Source organism: Gekko japonicus, unplaced genomic scaffold, assembly GCF_001447785.1.
Source record: "Gekko japonicus isolate JY-2015 unplaced genomic scaffold, Gekko_japonicus_V1.1 scaffold2390, whole genome shotgun sequence".
Classification (NCBI taxonomy): Eukaryota; Metazoa; Chordata; class Lepidosauria; order Squamata; family Gekkonidae; genus Gekko; species Gekko japonicus.
Window position 1 is genome coordinate 77,056 of NW_015174343.1, and position 16,323 is coordinate 93,378.

Here is a 16,323-nt window from a genome sequence, read left to right on the forward strand (position 1 = left end):
CCTCTCCCCACCCCTGCCTGCCTGGGGCCAGGGAGGGCCTTGGCGGGGCTTCCTCGCACTCCCGCCGGCCTTGCAGGTCCACTGCCGGGCCTTATGATGTCAGGGTGTTGCATATGCTAATGAGTTATGCTAATGAGTTCCCCTAGCTCTTTTTCTATGAAACGACCCCTGCTCAGGATGACCAGGATCTTATTATATTAAGAGAGAACGCCTCAGTTCTCCATCCTGACAGCTACAAGCAGCCAACGCTGATTAATCATCTGAAGATTTACTGGACTGATGAGAGCCAATAAAGCCAACTGCCTCAGTTTCCACCCAGTTTGATGCCTGGGGGAGCTCATTTGTCGGATCCTGAGAAGGGAGTGAACACTGAACTCGGATAAAGCCTGCCAAAACTTGACCCTCCTCCCAGAGCGGTGGAGATGTGGATTGGCTGGAGCGTCCTCATTTGCCTCCTAGAAGTAGGTAAGTCCTTAGGAGGCTCAAGGCACTTTTGTGTATTTTCTATTAAAAGCAATCATTGTTTCAATTTGCCTGCAATTTTTTCCCCCTTTTCTCAAAGGATGCTCAGATGCCGGGGTCACTCAACAGCCAAGTCTGGACCTGCAGGAAAGCCAGACTGCCCGGATGAAGTGCGGACAAACAAACGGGCACAATGCCATGTACTGGTACCGGCAGGACGTGGGGCAGGGTCTGCAGCTCCTCTTCTCTTTCTATAATACGGAACCAGAGCACAAAGGTAACGTTTCTCAGCGTTTCACAGCTGCACAGCCCCAGAACGACAACTCCAACCTGGAGATTTCGCCTGCGGAGCAAAAGGATTCGGCTGTGTATTTCTGTGCCACCAGCTTCGACACAGCATTTCAAAGCCACTTCCTTTTCCTACAAAAACCTCATCGTGTCGTGTGCGTCTGCGTGGGAGGGAATTCACTACCAAGAGAGAAATGCAATCCCCCAACAAATGGTGTCCCTCATAATGCTAAATTGTGGGCTGGGGGTGGACTGTCAGGGGAGAATCAGCACCTAGGGTGAGAGGCTTATCTTCTCCTGCCCCACCACTCTTTTCCTGCCGAAGTCTCCCCTTCCATTTTTAAAAATTGACTTTCCGGACACAAAGTGAGTGAGTTAAACTCCCACCATTCAGGATCCCCAAGTGGCGCTACCAGCTGCACCTGCAGAATGCTTTCTTTGAAGCGGCTCCCGACCTCCATTCCCGCAAACAGCAAGTCACATGATTAGCCGGTGTCTGGCTGTACCACTTCATATTGAAAGGGAGGGGAGGAGACTTCTGTGCTTGAATATCATTCAGACATATTAATCCCCATGTGGTCTGGTGGTCAGAGCCAGCGTGGTGTAGTGGTGACAGGATTGGACGAAGACATGTGAAACCCAGGTTCAAATCCCCGCTCTGCCATGGAAGCTCACTGGGTGACCCTGGGCCACTCACATGTTTTCAGCCTAACCTATCTCACAGGGTTGTTGTGAGAATAAAATGGAGGAAAGGCGGAGGATATAAAGTGCTTTGGGTCTCTGTCAGGGAGAAAGGTGGGATATAAATAAAAAAATAAATGGCGCTGTCCAAATGCTGATTTAAGAACTCATCCGCTGTTTGTGAGAGGGCATAGTTCCTCCCAGGGCCGCTCGTACATCCAGTGTAGCTTTGAGAAGGCTTGGAAGAAATGCCCCTGGTAAAACTTCAGCCTTCAGCACAACTCGTAGTGAGATGGAGGCAGTTTTGACTGGCAGATTACTCGTTGCGTTGGGAGATCTGCCATCAGTTCTCACAGTGTAACTTTTTGAGGGATGGGAACTGGGGATTCAGAACAGGGCTGGTTGGCTGAACTCCTTCCCTTTGTTCCAACTTCCTGAATGAGACTACTGCTCCCTCCCCGCCCCAAACCCCTCCCTCCCCAGGCTCCCTCCCCAAATCTCCAGGAATTTCCCAACCCAGAGTTGGCAATGGCAACTCTCCTTGCAAAGGAAGACAGGCAGATGCAGTGTTCTGAATGGCTCTGAACAAAGATACACATGATACGTCTCTGTACTGTCTCTTTCAATAAAATGATACTTTGACGTGATTATTCCTTTGCTTTCTTTGGAAAATAACAGGCTGGTTTAAGGGGAAGGGTCTGCACTCTCTCAGAAGCATTCTGGCCAAGATGCCATAATTCTCACAACCAGCCACTCAGCTCTCGCTGAGACCTGGCATTTAACACTTCAGCACACTCCCGAGAACTGCAGAGGACTGCAGTAAAACTGGCTGAAACTGAAAGCAGTTGGAATTTTGTGATTGCTGCCAAGCAGTTACCAAGCAGCGGCTGGGATACGGGAAGATATTATTGTGATCTGCCCTTAGCCTTCAAGAAAGGGTGGAAAAGAAACATAATAAATAAATAGAGATGCAATGATATATCCTGTGGATTTGCCCTTTAAAGTAGAAACTAGTCTTTGTCCCTAATTAGAAACTTGCCTTTGCTATTGTCCCTAATTAGTCTTAAACTCACTTGAATGTGCTCTGAAACTCTGTATTAGATGGAATGCTCACCTTTAATGTGAATATGCAAAGGTATTACCATGTTCATTAGATCTACCCAACTAGGGTTGCTCCAGGCTGGGAAATACCGGGAGATCTGGGAGGGTGAAGCCTGAAGAGGGTGGGGTTTGGGGATGGACTTCAACGGGGTATATTGTCATAGAGTCCACCTTACAAAGTGGCCATTTTCTCCAGGGGAAGTGATCTCTGTCGCCTGGAGATCAGTTGTCATCCCAGGAGATCGCCAGTCAACACCTTGAGGTTGACAACCCAACACAAGCTTGCTCTCCCAGCAGAGATGTGGACTGGATGATGCATTGCCGTTTGCCTCCTGGAACTAAGTGGCTTAAAATATTTTTCTTTTCTCTACTTGTTTCAATTAAACTTATCAACACGTTCTCTCTCTCTTTCAGTTCCAGGAGGCTCAAATGTTGAGATCACACAGCAGCCACATCTGGTTCTGCAGGAAGGCCCATATGCCCACTTTCAACGATTCCCAATAAATAAACATGGCTTCAAGTATGGGCACCAGCAGGGCAGGGCCAAAATGTCTTTTATTATTCTATCCCTAACAATGCAGAACAACAGAGATGCGAAATTTCGGAGCGATTCCGAGCTAAGCAGCCCCAAGAGAACTGCTTGAACCTGACCATTTCGCCTGTGAAGCGAGAGGATTCGGCGGCATATCCCTGTGCAAGCAGCCAAGACGCAGCAGTTCAGAGTCACTGCCACTTCCTACAGAAACCTGCTCTCATCATCACATGGCGTGTGGCTCCAGAAACAGAGCTAACCAGAGAAATGCAGGATTTCTTGCCAATGTATGGGCTGGGGTGATTGCATTTGCAAGGGATATTATTGGGGTGGGAGTGGGGGGCTCTGCCCACCGATGGTTTCCTCTCCCCGTCTCCTCACCCCTTTACAGATTTTCCTGGCATAGAAGAAGTCCCATTGTGTACCATCCTTGCATATTTGTACCAGCTGCACCCGCAGAATGTTCCCTTTACCACACCAAACCTCAGTTCCCACAAACAGTAGGTCAGATGGTTAGCCAGTGTCTGGGCTATACCACATCAGACTGAAAGGGGGTGCTCGTCCTTGAATATTCCTCCACATTTGAAAAAGAAATCCATGGAATGCATGTGGATGACTAATATGCACATTAGGTTAGAAGACTCCTTCCTGGCATGTGCTTTTAGATGCTCGGAATCTTTTTGTCTGGAGTACCACTCAGTCATATGAGTCTCCACCTCAACTGTAGTGAGGACGAAGGATGAAGACCTCATCTAGGGTTGTCAGCCTCCAGGTGAGGTTTGGAAATCTTCCAGAATCACCACTGAGCTCTAGACTACCGAAATTAGTTCCCCTGGAGACAATGGCTACTTTGGAAGGTGGACTCTATGGCATTATATGGACTACCATTCAGTCAAAAGAGTAGCCATGTAGTCTGGAGTTTGGATGAAGGATTAAGACCTCATCCAGGGTTGCCAGCTTCCAGGTTAGCCTGCACCTGGGCTGTACCACTTCAGGTTGAAACTAGGTGTTCATATCCTTGAATATGCCCCCATACTAAAACAATAAAAATGTACTACGTATGTAAAGGTAATATGCCTGGGTAAATACGAGGGGCTTTCCCGCATGCTCACCTTACTCCTGATTTTCTTGGTAATGAAGGACAAGCACTGGAATTGGTTTTGGCACAATTCTGCGTGCCTGCCCTCCCTGCGCATTTCACAGTTGCGAAGTCAGTTTTATTTATTTATTTGGTTTCTAGACCTATGCGTTCTTAAAATCACAGGACAGAATGAACAAAACTCCTCAGGGTACAGGAAAGCGGGGTATAAAAACCAACTCTTCTTCTTCTTGAATTCCCACTTTTCATTAAAAAAAAATTAACTCTCTTGCCCTTTCCTTTGTGGAGATATGCCTATTTCCTCTCATCAATATTAGGAAAGGTGCTAGAGACTTACTTTACATTTTAAAAAGAGAGCCTGTTTGACTTATCATTACAACTATACATCGATATATCAATATTTTAGTGCATTATTTTAAAAAAACAAAAAAACAAAATCAGTCATCTTCAGGAAAGGGAGTGGTTTGATGATGAGGACCATCAACTCATCAACTAGTGGGCTTGAGGTGGGTGAAACAAAGAAAGCCAAAAGAATTCTTACACACTTATTTTGAGATTTTGTGAGGAAAAGGGTGATTCAAAATCAGCTTCCAGAAAAAAGATTGGAGTAAAAGTGGTTAAAAAAAACAAACAGATTAAAAAACTGGGGGAAACAACAACAACAAACAAAGTAAAATCTCAAGGCACAAAAATGTATGTGGAAATCAGATGATAAACCAAAACAATACGGGTCTAGAACTGACCAAAAAAGCTACACAGAAAAGCCCGAGGTTGGGAGACTTCTCCCTGGTATCTGTTTTTAGGTGGAATTATTTTGCAGGTAATACCATTCAGCAGGGCTCTATTTGTAGAAAAAGTCCAGCAGGAACTCATTAGCATAATAGTAATAGACCACACCCAACAGCAGAAACTCATAAGCATATTAGGCCACACCCCTGACAGGACAGCTCATTAGCATATGAGGCCACACCCCCATGTTACCAGAAGTGTAGTCATCCAGCCACACCCACCTTTTGCTTCTTATTCTGTTTACCCTGTTTGTTGTCAAAACCCAGGGCTTTTCTTGTAGCAGGAGCTCCTTTGCATGTTCGGCCACACACCCCTAACATAGCCAATCCTAATGAGTTTCTGCTGTTAGGTGTGGCCTATTATGCTAATGAGTTCCTGCTGGGCGTGGCCAACTCGGGAGCCAGCCAGAACTTCGTTCCTGCCCAAAAATAGCCCTGCCATTCAATCATATGAATCTCCACACAGTCTGTAGTTTGGATGCAAAAACTAGGGTTGCCCACCTTGAGGTGGGGCCTGGAAATCTCCCAGAATGACAAATGAACTCCAGATGATAGAGGAGAAAATGGCTGCTTGGGAGGGTAAACTGTATAGCTTTATACCCTGCTGAAGTTCCCCCCCTCCCCAAACACCACCCTCCCCAAAGTCCACCCACCAGATCTCCAGAAATTTCTCAACTCAGAGATGGCAGCCCTGTGCCAGAGCCCGAGAAGGAAGTAATAACACCAGACTCAAATGAAGTGCAAGTCAGCAGCTTACCCTGCTGTCATATGAGCAGAGATGTGGATCGGGTGGGGTGTGCTTCTTTGGCTCCTGGAAGTCGGTAAGTCTTTGTCTGGCTCAAAAGGTTACTCTCAAGTCCCAAATCCAAGTCACTGTTTTCTACTGATATGACAGTCAAGGGTTTTTTTTGTTGTTGTTTTTCTCCCAGGGTACTCCAGTAAAGAGGTCACACAACAACCGAGTCTGGTCCTGCAAGAAGGTCAACCTGCCCGGCTTGAATGCTACCCAGTGACAGGGCACACTGCCATGTACTGGTACCGACAGGAAGCAGAGCAGGGTCCACAGCTTCTCTTTATGTTCCAGAATAACGACCCAATAGACACCGGCAACAACCTTCCACGTTTCACAGCTGACCGTCCCAAGACAGGGAGCTGTGAACTGAAGATTTCCTCCGTGAAGCGAGAGGATTCGTCCGTGTACCTCTGTGCGAGCAGCCCGTACACAGCACTTCAAAGTCACCACCACTTACTACAAAAACCTCAATGTGTGTGATGTGTAAGGCTGGAGCTTCACGTCAGGAGACAAACGTTGGCTGAGAAGGTGAAGCGAACCTTCTTTCCTGCTCGCTCTCTCAGCATACTCCAGTCTGGGCCTGTACATTTGTTGTGGCCAAGCCTGCCTATTCCTGCCCCAAAGCATGAGAGATAGGAAGAAAATGCTTCAGAGGCGAGAGAAATGGCACCCTTCCTGCAGAAAAACAGAACACATCCTCACACAAAGGCCACGGAGGATAGCATCTTTCACAGTTGCCAACATCCAGGTGGGGCCTGGAGTTTGTGTAACTTTACAACTGACGTCTCGTCATTATAAGTCTCGTCATTACGGTCCTTGTGTATTAGTACCAGCCACAACTGCAGAATGCTCCCTTTACCACACCTGTTATCAAGTTCCCACAAACAGCAGGTCACATGGTTAGCCTATCTCTGGGCTGAACCACTTCAGATTTAAAGGGGGCAATCTAGTGTTGCTGGTTCCCTCACCCCTGGCCTCTGGCAGGGGATGGGGGGATAGGATTGCCAGATCAAGGATGAAAAAAATCCTGGAGATTTGGGAATGCAGACTGGGGGGACAGGGACCCCAGTGGGGTACAATGCCATAAAGTCCACCCTCCAAAGCATCCATTTTCTCCAGGGGAACTTAGTAGGCTAGAGATGAACTGTCATTCTGGGGGATCCCCAGGTCCCACCTGGAGGCTGGCATCCCTAGGGCAATCGTGTCATTGAATATTCCTCCATACTAAAAAAAACACACATCGATTCCATATGGGAAACTCATGCACCTGAGTGAATACTAGGTCAGAAGACTTTCAACGGCATGTGTTTTTAGATGTTTGGAATCTTTTTGTATGGCGAACCATTCCGGAATTCAGCCATATGAGTCCTCACAGAGTCTGTAGTTCGGATGCAGGATTAAGCCCTGATCGAGAGTTGCCAGCCTCAAGGAGGGGCCTGGAAATCTCCCAGAATTACAAACTGGTAAATCCTTGTCGGGCTCAAAAGGTTAATCTCTCGAGTTTCACATCTGAGCCACATTTTTATAGCTGATATTACCAACAAGTCATTTTGCCCCTGAAGCAAGAGGATTCATCCATGTATCTCTGCACAGGCAGCCAAGACGCAGCACTTCCATGTGTGTAATGTGTGAGGCTGGAACCTGATGTTCAGAGAGAAACATTGGGTGGGAACGTTAAAACAAATCCCCCTGGAGAGCCAGCATGGTGTTGTGGTTAAGAACATCAGACTTTAATCTGGAGAACCGGGTTTGCTCTCTCCCCACTTCTCCACAGAACTCTCTCAGCCCTCCCCCCCTCCTCTCACAAGGGGCCTGCTGTGGGGAGAGGAAGGGAAGGTGATTGTGAGCTGCTTTGAATCTCCTAAGGGTAGAGAAAAGCAGGGTATAAAAACCAACTCTTTTTCACTCTGACCAGGATAGCCCAGGCAAGCCCGATCTCAAAAGCAAAGCAAGGCCAACCCTGGCAAGTTCTTGGAAGAACGACCTCCAAGGAATACCAGGGCCAGGAAGCAGAGGCAGGCAATATCAAGCCAATTCTCTGAGACATCCTAGCTCCACTAGGGGTCGCCAGAAGTCACCATGACTTCCAGGTATGCACACACACCCCAAACCTACCCCCAAACTGTCATGCTCTCTCTCATACATACATGGCCTCTACATTTCCTGTGGCAGAGCCAAGTCCTGCCAAAACAAGTGAGAGAAAGAAAGAAAACACTCCACAAGGGAGAGAAATGGCAACACTCCTGTAGAAAAACACAACTGATCCTCACACAAAGACCAAGGGAGACGGTATCTTTTAGGGTTGCCAAAGTCCAGGTGGGACCTGGAGATCTTCAAGAATTAAAACTAATCTCCAGACCACAAATATCAGTTATCCTGAAGAAAAAGGATGCTTTGGAGAGTAGACACTGTGTCATTATACACTGCTGAGGTCTCCAGGGCTCTTTTTGTAGCAGGAACTCCTTTGCATATTAGGCCACCCCCCTAATGTACCCAATCCTCCAAGAGCTTACAGAGCTCTTCTTACAGGAGCTACTGTAAGCTCTTGGAGGATTGGCTACATTATGGGGTGTGTCGCTTAATATTCAAAGGAGTTCCTGCTACAAAAAGAGCCCTGGGTCTCACCCCTCCCCAAACCCCACCCTCCCTAGGCTCCACCCCCAAATATCCAGCAATTTCCCAACTTGGAGATGGCAAGCCTATGGCCCAGATCTGTTTATGCTGCGAGGCGATCCCTTAACTCTCTCAGCTCAGTTACAGCAGTTACAGCTGTCAGGCAGTGTTCCCTCTAAGCTGAGTTAGTGTGAGCTAGCTCACAGTTTTCTAGCCTCTGGCTCTCACATTTTTGTCTTAGCTCAGGAAGGATGGCTCCAGAGCAAACTAATTTATGCAGCAGCCAAATCGCTTGCTCACAACTTTAATGCCAGTTGCTCACAACGTAGAATTTTTGCCCACAAGACTCCACAGCTTCGAGGGAGCATTGCTGACAGGCCCGGTTTCTTTCCTCCCACTGTGATGCCATAACCGGAGCTGCTGCTTCGAGCCTGAGAAGGAAACTCACATCAAAACCTTGACACAACACAAGCTTACTTCCCCAGCAGAGATGTGGCCTGGATGGTATGTGGCCATTTGCCTCTTGGAACTAGGTAGATCGTTGGCTCACAATGTTATTTTAGAGGTCCATGTACTGTTTTCAATTAAAATCATGACCGTTTTTCTCCCTCTTTCTTTCTGTTCCAGGGGTCGCAAATGCTGAGATCACTCAGCAGCCGAATCTGGTTCTTCAGGAAGGCCAAGATGCCCACTTCAAATGCCGCCAAACAAATAACCATGACTACATGTACTGGTACTGGCAGAAGGCAGGGCAGGGCCCGGAGTTCCTCTATTACTTCCTTAGGAAAGAAGAACAACTGAAAGGCGACGTTCCAAAGCGATTCGTGGCTAAGCAGCCACAGGAGCACCACTTGATCCTGAACATTTCGGCTGTGAAGCGAGAGGATTCAGCCGTGTATCTTTGTGCGAGCAGCCAAGACACAGCGCTTCAGAGTCCGTGCCACTTCCTACAAAAACCTGCTTGCGTCATTACATAGGGTGTCTCTACAGAAACGGAGTTTACCAGAGAAATACAGGATTTCCTATGCTGGCCTTCCTTCATTGTGCTAATTTATGGGCTGGGGTAGTTGCATTTTGCAAGGGATATTATTGGGGTGGGAGCGGGGGGGGGGGCTTCACCCACCGATGGTTTCCTCTCCCCGTCTCCCTCTACTGATTTTCCTGACACAGGGTGATCATGTACAAGTCCCAACATTTACCATCCTTGTGTACCAGCCACCCCTGCAGAATGCTCCCTTTACCACACTGGAACTCAGTGGCCACAAACAGGATGTCACATGGTTAGCCAGTGTCAGGGCTATACCACATCAGATTGAAAGGGGGCGCTTGTGCTTGAATATTCCTCCATATTTATAAAAACCATGAACTGCCTGTGGACAAGTAATATGGCTAGGTGAATACTAGGTTAGAAGGCTCCCTCCTGGCATGTGCTTTTAAAGCAAGGGAAACCTTTACCTTAACCTTACCATTCAGTCATATGAGTCTCCCCCGCCCCCCTGTAGTCTGTAGTTCGGATGCAGGATTAAGACCTCCTCTAGAGTTGCTAAATTCCAGGTGAGGTCTGGAAATCTCCCAGAATTACAACTGATCTCTAGATTACAGAGATTAGTTCCCATGGAGAAATTGGCTGCTTTGCAGGGTGGACTGTATGACATTATATATTGTACAGCTCAGTCAAACCAGTCCCCATGTAGTCTGTCGTTTGGATGCTGGATTAAGACCTCATCTAGGATTGCTGGTTTCCATGTTAGCCTATGTCTAGGCTGTATCACTTCAGGTTGAAAGAGGGGATTCATGTCCTTGAACATTCTTCCATGATTTAAAAAAAAAAGAAAGAAAGAGAGGAACTGCATATGGAAAACTAATCTACCCGGGTGAATACTAGGGGATTTTCTGCATGCTCAGTTTACTCCTGATTTTCTCAGCAATCGAGTACAAGTGTTGGAATTGGTTTGGGCAAGGTCCTTCCACATGTCTGCCCTCCCTCAGCATTTTACAGTTGTGGAGTTTGTTTATTTGCTTACACACATGCCTTAAATGGATTTTCAAGGGAGGATGCTGTCATCGTGGATGTTCCCAGAGAACCCCTCTTTTTTGTGTATGCTTATGTCGATAGAATGATATCATGGCTGCATTTTTTTTAAAAAAAAAAGGCATTAGAACAGGGGTGTCAAACATAGAGCCTGTGGGCCGGAACTGGCCCACGGGCAACTGCATTACCTTTATTCCCTGATGACAAAGGCTGTGCATTATGCCCCTGTATCCTGTCTAAGTGCTAGTGAGTCATGGGCGGTGGAAGTGGGCAGGTGGGCATCAGGGAGATACTTTAAGGAAATACTGTAAGAATGTTAATGTTTTAAGAATGTTTGTAGTTGGAGTAAAAAAATAATATTGCTAATTGGGTTTGCCTGTGTCTTTTATAAAGTTTATATCTCCGGTACCTGGCATTGGTTTTATGGCACATGTGGCCTGGCCCAACAAAGTGACATTTATGTCAGATCCAGCCCTTGTAACCAATGAGTTCGACACCTCTGCACTAGAACATGGATGTACAGTTGTAATGATAGGTCAACCAGGTACTTGAATTCCCACCTTTCTTTAAAGTTAAGACTCCAGCCCCTTCCTTCACAGAGAGATGTATTTTTCCTTACATCTCCGTGAGGGAAGAGGCAAGAGACTTATCTTTTTTTTAAATTTAAGGTGGAAATTCAGAGAACCTGTGTGACCTATCATTATTTACAACTGTATATATTAGTGCCTTATTTAAAGAAAACATTTTTTTAGAAAAACCCTAAACTTCTGGACAGGAGAGGAGAGGGAGTAGTTTGACAATGGCCCCGGTCACACGGGCCGAAAAATGCGAGGAGGAAGCGTGGCTGTTTGCCCAGGAGCAAACTAACTTGTGGCCGCCGGATCACATGTCCCGCCGACGTCCCGTGGTTCGGGGGGAGGTGCCAATCACAAGGCCATCCTGCGGTGTGGCAAAGAAGCAGCGTGGCGCAATCACAGCAGCAATGGCTAGGTGCCGCTGCCGTGGCAAATGGGGTTGTGTTTTTTTTTTTTACCGAAGTGTGCGCATGCGCCGTTGGGTGCTTGTGCACATCCCATGGAGACTTGGAAAAAAAACCCTTTTTGCTACGGGACATGGGAGGGCACCGGATGCCATGAACTACCACCAGAAACGCAGACGCCCGCCCTTGCCCCGCGGTTTCCGGAAACTAGTAGCTCGGAGGTACTAGTTTTTTACACTGCATCTTCAGCGGGAAGCCTCGGGTTAGCCACGGGAGCTCTACGCTTCCCAGATGTTGCGGTGTGATTGCGCCCGGAAAATCCGCCTATCTTCCATCTCTGTAGCGTGGCTAATGCTGACCGCAGCCAATGATGACCAAAGAGTGGGATTTAGGTGGATGAAACAAAGAAAACCAAAAGAACTGTTACACATGAGGAGAAAGGTGACTCAAAATCAACTTCTAGAAAAAGATTGGGGTAAAAGTGGTTTCCAAAGAACTGGTTAAAAACCTGGAGGGGCAGGACAAAAATAAACAAACAAAAATAAAGCAAAAACAAAAGGTACAAAAATGCATGCAGAAAACAGGGGATAAACCGAAACATGGGGCCAGAAGTGATGAAGAAAGCCATCTAGAAAAGCCCTAGGTTAGAAGACTTCTCCCTGGCATCTGTTTTTAGGTGGAATCTTTTTGTATGTCGTGCCAATCAGTCATTTGAGTCTCCATGCAGTTTGCAGTTTGGATGCAAGATCTAGGATTGCCCACCTTGAGGTGGAGTCTGGAAACCTCCCAGAATTACAACTGGTTCCCAGACAACACTTACAGCAAATGGCTGCTTTGGAGGACGGATTCTATAGCATTATACTCCTCTGAGGTACCTCCCCTCTACAAATCCCACTATCTCAGTGCCCCACCCCCCAAAATCTCCAGGAATTCCCCAGCCCAGAGGTGGAAACCCTATGCTGGAGCCTGAGAAGGAAGTAGCGCACCAACTCCGAATAAAGTTCAAGTCAGAAACTTACTCTGCTCTCATATGAGTCGAGATGTGGATCAGCTGGGCCGTGCTCCTTTGGCTCCTGGAAGTCAGTAAGTCTTTGTCTGGCTGAAAAGAGGCTGCTCTCAAGTCCCAATTCCAAGTCTCTGTTTTCTACTGATATTACCATCAAGGTGTTTTTTTTTGCTGTTTTTCTCCCAGGGTGCTCCAGTAAAGAGGTCACTCAACAACCGAGTCTGGTCCTGCAAGAAGGTCAACCTGCCCGGCTTGAGTGCTACCCGGTGACAGGGCACAATGTCATGTACTGGTACCGGCAGGAGGCAGGGCAGGGTCCACAGCTTCTCTTTGTGTTCCAGAATAATGACCCAATAGACACCGGCAACCCCCTTCCACGTTTCACAGCTGAGTGGCTCCGGACAGGGAGGTGTGAACTGAACATTTCATCCGTGAAGCGAGAAGATTCGTCCCTGTATCTCTGTGCAAGCAGCCCAGCCACAGCACTTCAAAGTCACCACCACTTACTACAAAAACCTCAATGTGTGTGATGTGTAAGGCTGGAACTACATGTTAGGAGACAAACGTTGGCTGAGAAGGTGACGCTAACCCTCATTCCTGCTCTCTCCTGCACATTCCCATAACCTTGCCAAACTCAGGTCTGGGCCTGTACATTTCAAAGAACTGAATCATAGAACTGGAAGGCACCTCCAGGGTCATCTAGTCCATCCCCCTGCACAATGCAAGAAAATCACAACTACCTCCCCCCCCCCACATACCCCCAGTGACTCCTGCTCCATGCCCAGAAGATAGCAAAAAGCCCTCTAGTATCCATGGCCAAGCTAGCCTGGAGAAAATTGCTTCCTGGCCCCAAAGTGGCAATCAGCATTTCCTTGGGTGTGTAAGAAATGGCCACAAGAACTAAGCACTGAGGCAACACTTCCTGCCCTCCCTCTCATGATCTGCCCAAGTTCACAGAATCAGCATTGCTGTCAGACGGCCATCAAGCCCCTGCTTCAGAAACCCCCACAGAAGGAGAGCCCACCACTTCCCGAGGAAGCCTGTTCCACTGAGGAACCGTTCGAACTGTCAGGAAGTTCTTCCTAATGTTTAGCCAAAAACCCTTTTGATTTAATTTTAACCTGTTGGTTCTGGTCTGACCTTTGCGGGCAACAGACAACAACTGTGCATCATCTTCTGTATGGCAGCCCTTCGAGTACTTGAAGATGTATTCTGTATTTTGTAATTGCCAACGGCTAAATACAGTCAATTACTTGACTTGACTACTTGAAGATGGTTATCACATCACCTCTCAGTCGTCTCCTCTACAGGCTAAACACACCCAGCTCCTTCAACCTTTACTCATAGGACGGTCTCCAGACCCCTCATCATCTTCGTTGCCCTCCTCTGGACACATTCCAGCTTGTCTATATCATTCTTACATTGTGGTGCCCAAAACTGAACACAATACTCTAGGTGAGGTCTAACTAGAGCAGAGTAAAGTGATACCCATCACTTGCATGATTTGTTGTTGCCAAACCTATTCCTGCCCAAAAGTGGGAGGGATAGGAAGAAAATGCTTCACAGGTGAGAGAAATGGCACCTCTCCTGCAGAAAAACCAAACAGATTCTCATGCAACGGCAATGGAAGACAGTAACTTTTAAGGTTGCCAGTTTCTTTTCTTTTTTTTAATAAGTGTTTTTTTATTATTCTGAACAATATATTCAACAGTACATTCAGAACACATATTAATACCATGCAATAATCAACATTCTCAACCCGTAAGAGCCTTTTAAAAATATAACAGATCTTTGTAATAAGAGTTGTTTGGAATCACTTCTTCAGCTACTGACAAGTCTCATAATTATAAGACTTATCATTGCAGTCCTTGGGTACTTGTACCAGCTGTACCTGAAGAACAGTCTCTTCACCATGCCTATCCTCAGTTCCCACAAACAGCTGGTTACAGGGTTAGCCTGTGTTTGGGCTAAAGAGGCTATCAATATTCCTCCATAATAAAAAACAAGCAAACATGAATTGCATATGGAAAACTCATTTCTGAGTGAACACAAGGTTAGAAGGCTTTCGCCAGCATGTATTTCTAGATGTTTGGAATTTTTTTGTATGGAGTACCACTCAGTAATTCAGTCACAAAAGTCCTCACGGAGTCTGTAGTTCAGATGCAGGATTAAGCCATCAAAAATGACCAATCTCCAGGTGGATCCTGGACATTTCCCAGAATTACCACTGATCCCCAGATGACAGAAATAGGTTTACCTGGAGAAAATGGCTGCTTTGGAGGATGGCCTCCTCCTTCTGTGGCTCCACCCCTCCAGAAATCCCACCCTCCCCAGGCTCCACCCCCAAAACCTGCTGGAATTTCCAAACCTAGAGAAGGTAACCCCATGCTGGACCCTGAGAAGGAAGTAACACAGCAAACCCAAATAAAGTTCAAGCCAGAAACTTACTCTGCTCTCATATGAACAGAGATGTGGATCAGCTGGGGCGTGCTCCTTTGCCTCCTGGAAGTCGGTAAGTCTCTGTTGGGTTCAAAATGTTAATTTCCAGAGGTTGCTCTCAAGGTCCAAATCCAAGTCACTGTTTTCTACTGATATTACTGTCAAATCTCTTCCCCTTTTTCTCTCCCAGGATGCGCAAGTGCAGAGGTCACTCAACAACCAAGTCTGGTCCTGCAGGAAGGTCAATCTGCCCAGTTTGAGTGCTACCCAGTGACAGGGCACAATGCCATGTACTGGTACCGGCAAGATGCAAGTCTGGGTCCACAGCTTCTCTTTGTGCTCCGGAATAATGAACTAATACACACCTCCAAGAATCTTGAGGGTGTCAACGCTGAGTGGCCCCGGGAAAGGAGCTGTAAGCTGAACATTTCATCTGTGAAGCGAGAGGATTCGTCTGTGTATCTCTGTGCAAGCAGCCCCTACACAGCACTTCAGTCACCTCTTCTTCCTACAAAAACCCCAGTGTGTGTTATGTGTGCGGCTGGGACCTGATGTTCGGAGAGAAACGTTGGGTGGGAAAGTTAAGCAAACCCTCTTTCCTGCTCTCTCCCATAAGTATCAATAATCTTACCAAACTCGGGTTAGAAGAGGAGATTGGATTTATACCCCGCCCTTCATTGCCTGAAGGAGTTTCAGGGCAGTTTACAATCTCCTTCCCCTTCCCCTCCCCTGTATACTTCCTGTGGCAGAGATGAGTCCTGCCAAAATGAATGAGAGACAGAAAGAACACACAAGTGAGATAAATGGCGGCTCTCCTGGAGAAAAATAAAACTGACCCTCACACAAAGATTAAGGGAGACAGTATTTTTTTTCAGGTTGCCAATATCTAGGTGGGGCCTGGAACTCTTGTATCATCACAACTCATCTCCAGGCTACAGAGATCAGTTCCTCTGGAGAAAGTGGCTGCTCTGGGAGAAGGACTCTATGGCATTGCAGATCATTGAGGTCTCTCCCCTCCCCAGATCCCACCTTCCCTAGGCTCCACCCCCAAATATCTGGGAATTTCCCAGCCTGGAGTGGGTAAACCTGTGGCTGCTCATGCCCTGTTTATGATCAGAGGCGATCCCTTAACTCTCTCATCTCAATTACAGCCAGGGCTATTTTTGGGCAGGAACGCACAGGAACGGAGTTCCGGCTGGCTCCCAAGTTGGCCACACCCAGCAGGAACTCATAAGCATAACAGGCCACACCCAACAGCAGAAACTCATTAGGATTGGCTACATTAGGGGTATGTGGCCTAACATGCAAAGGAGTTCCTGCTACAAAAAAAGCCCTGGGTTTTGACAACAAACAAGGTAAACAGAATAAGAAGTAAAAGATGGGTGCAGCTGGATGACCACACTTCTGGTAACATGGAGGTGTGGCCTAATATGCTAATGAGTGATGCAGTCAGGGGTGTGGCCTAATATGCTAATGAGTTTCTGCTGCTGGGTGTGGCCTATTATGCTAA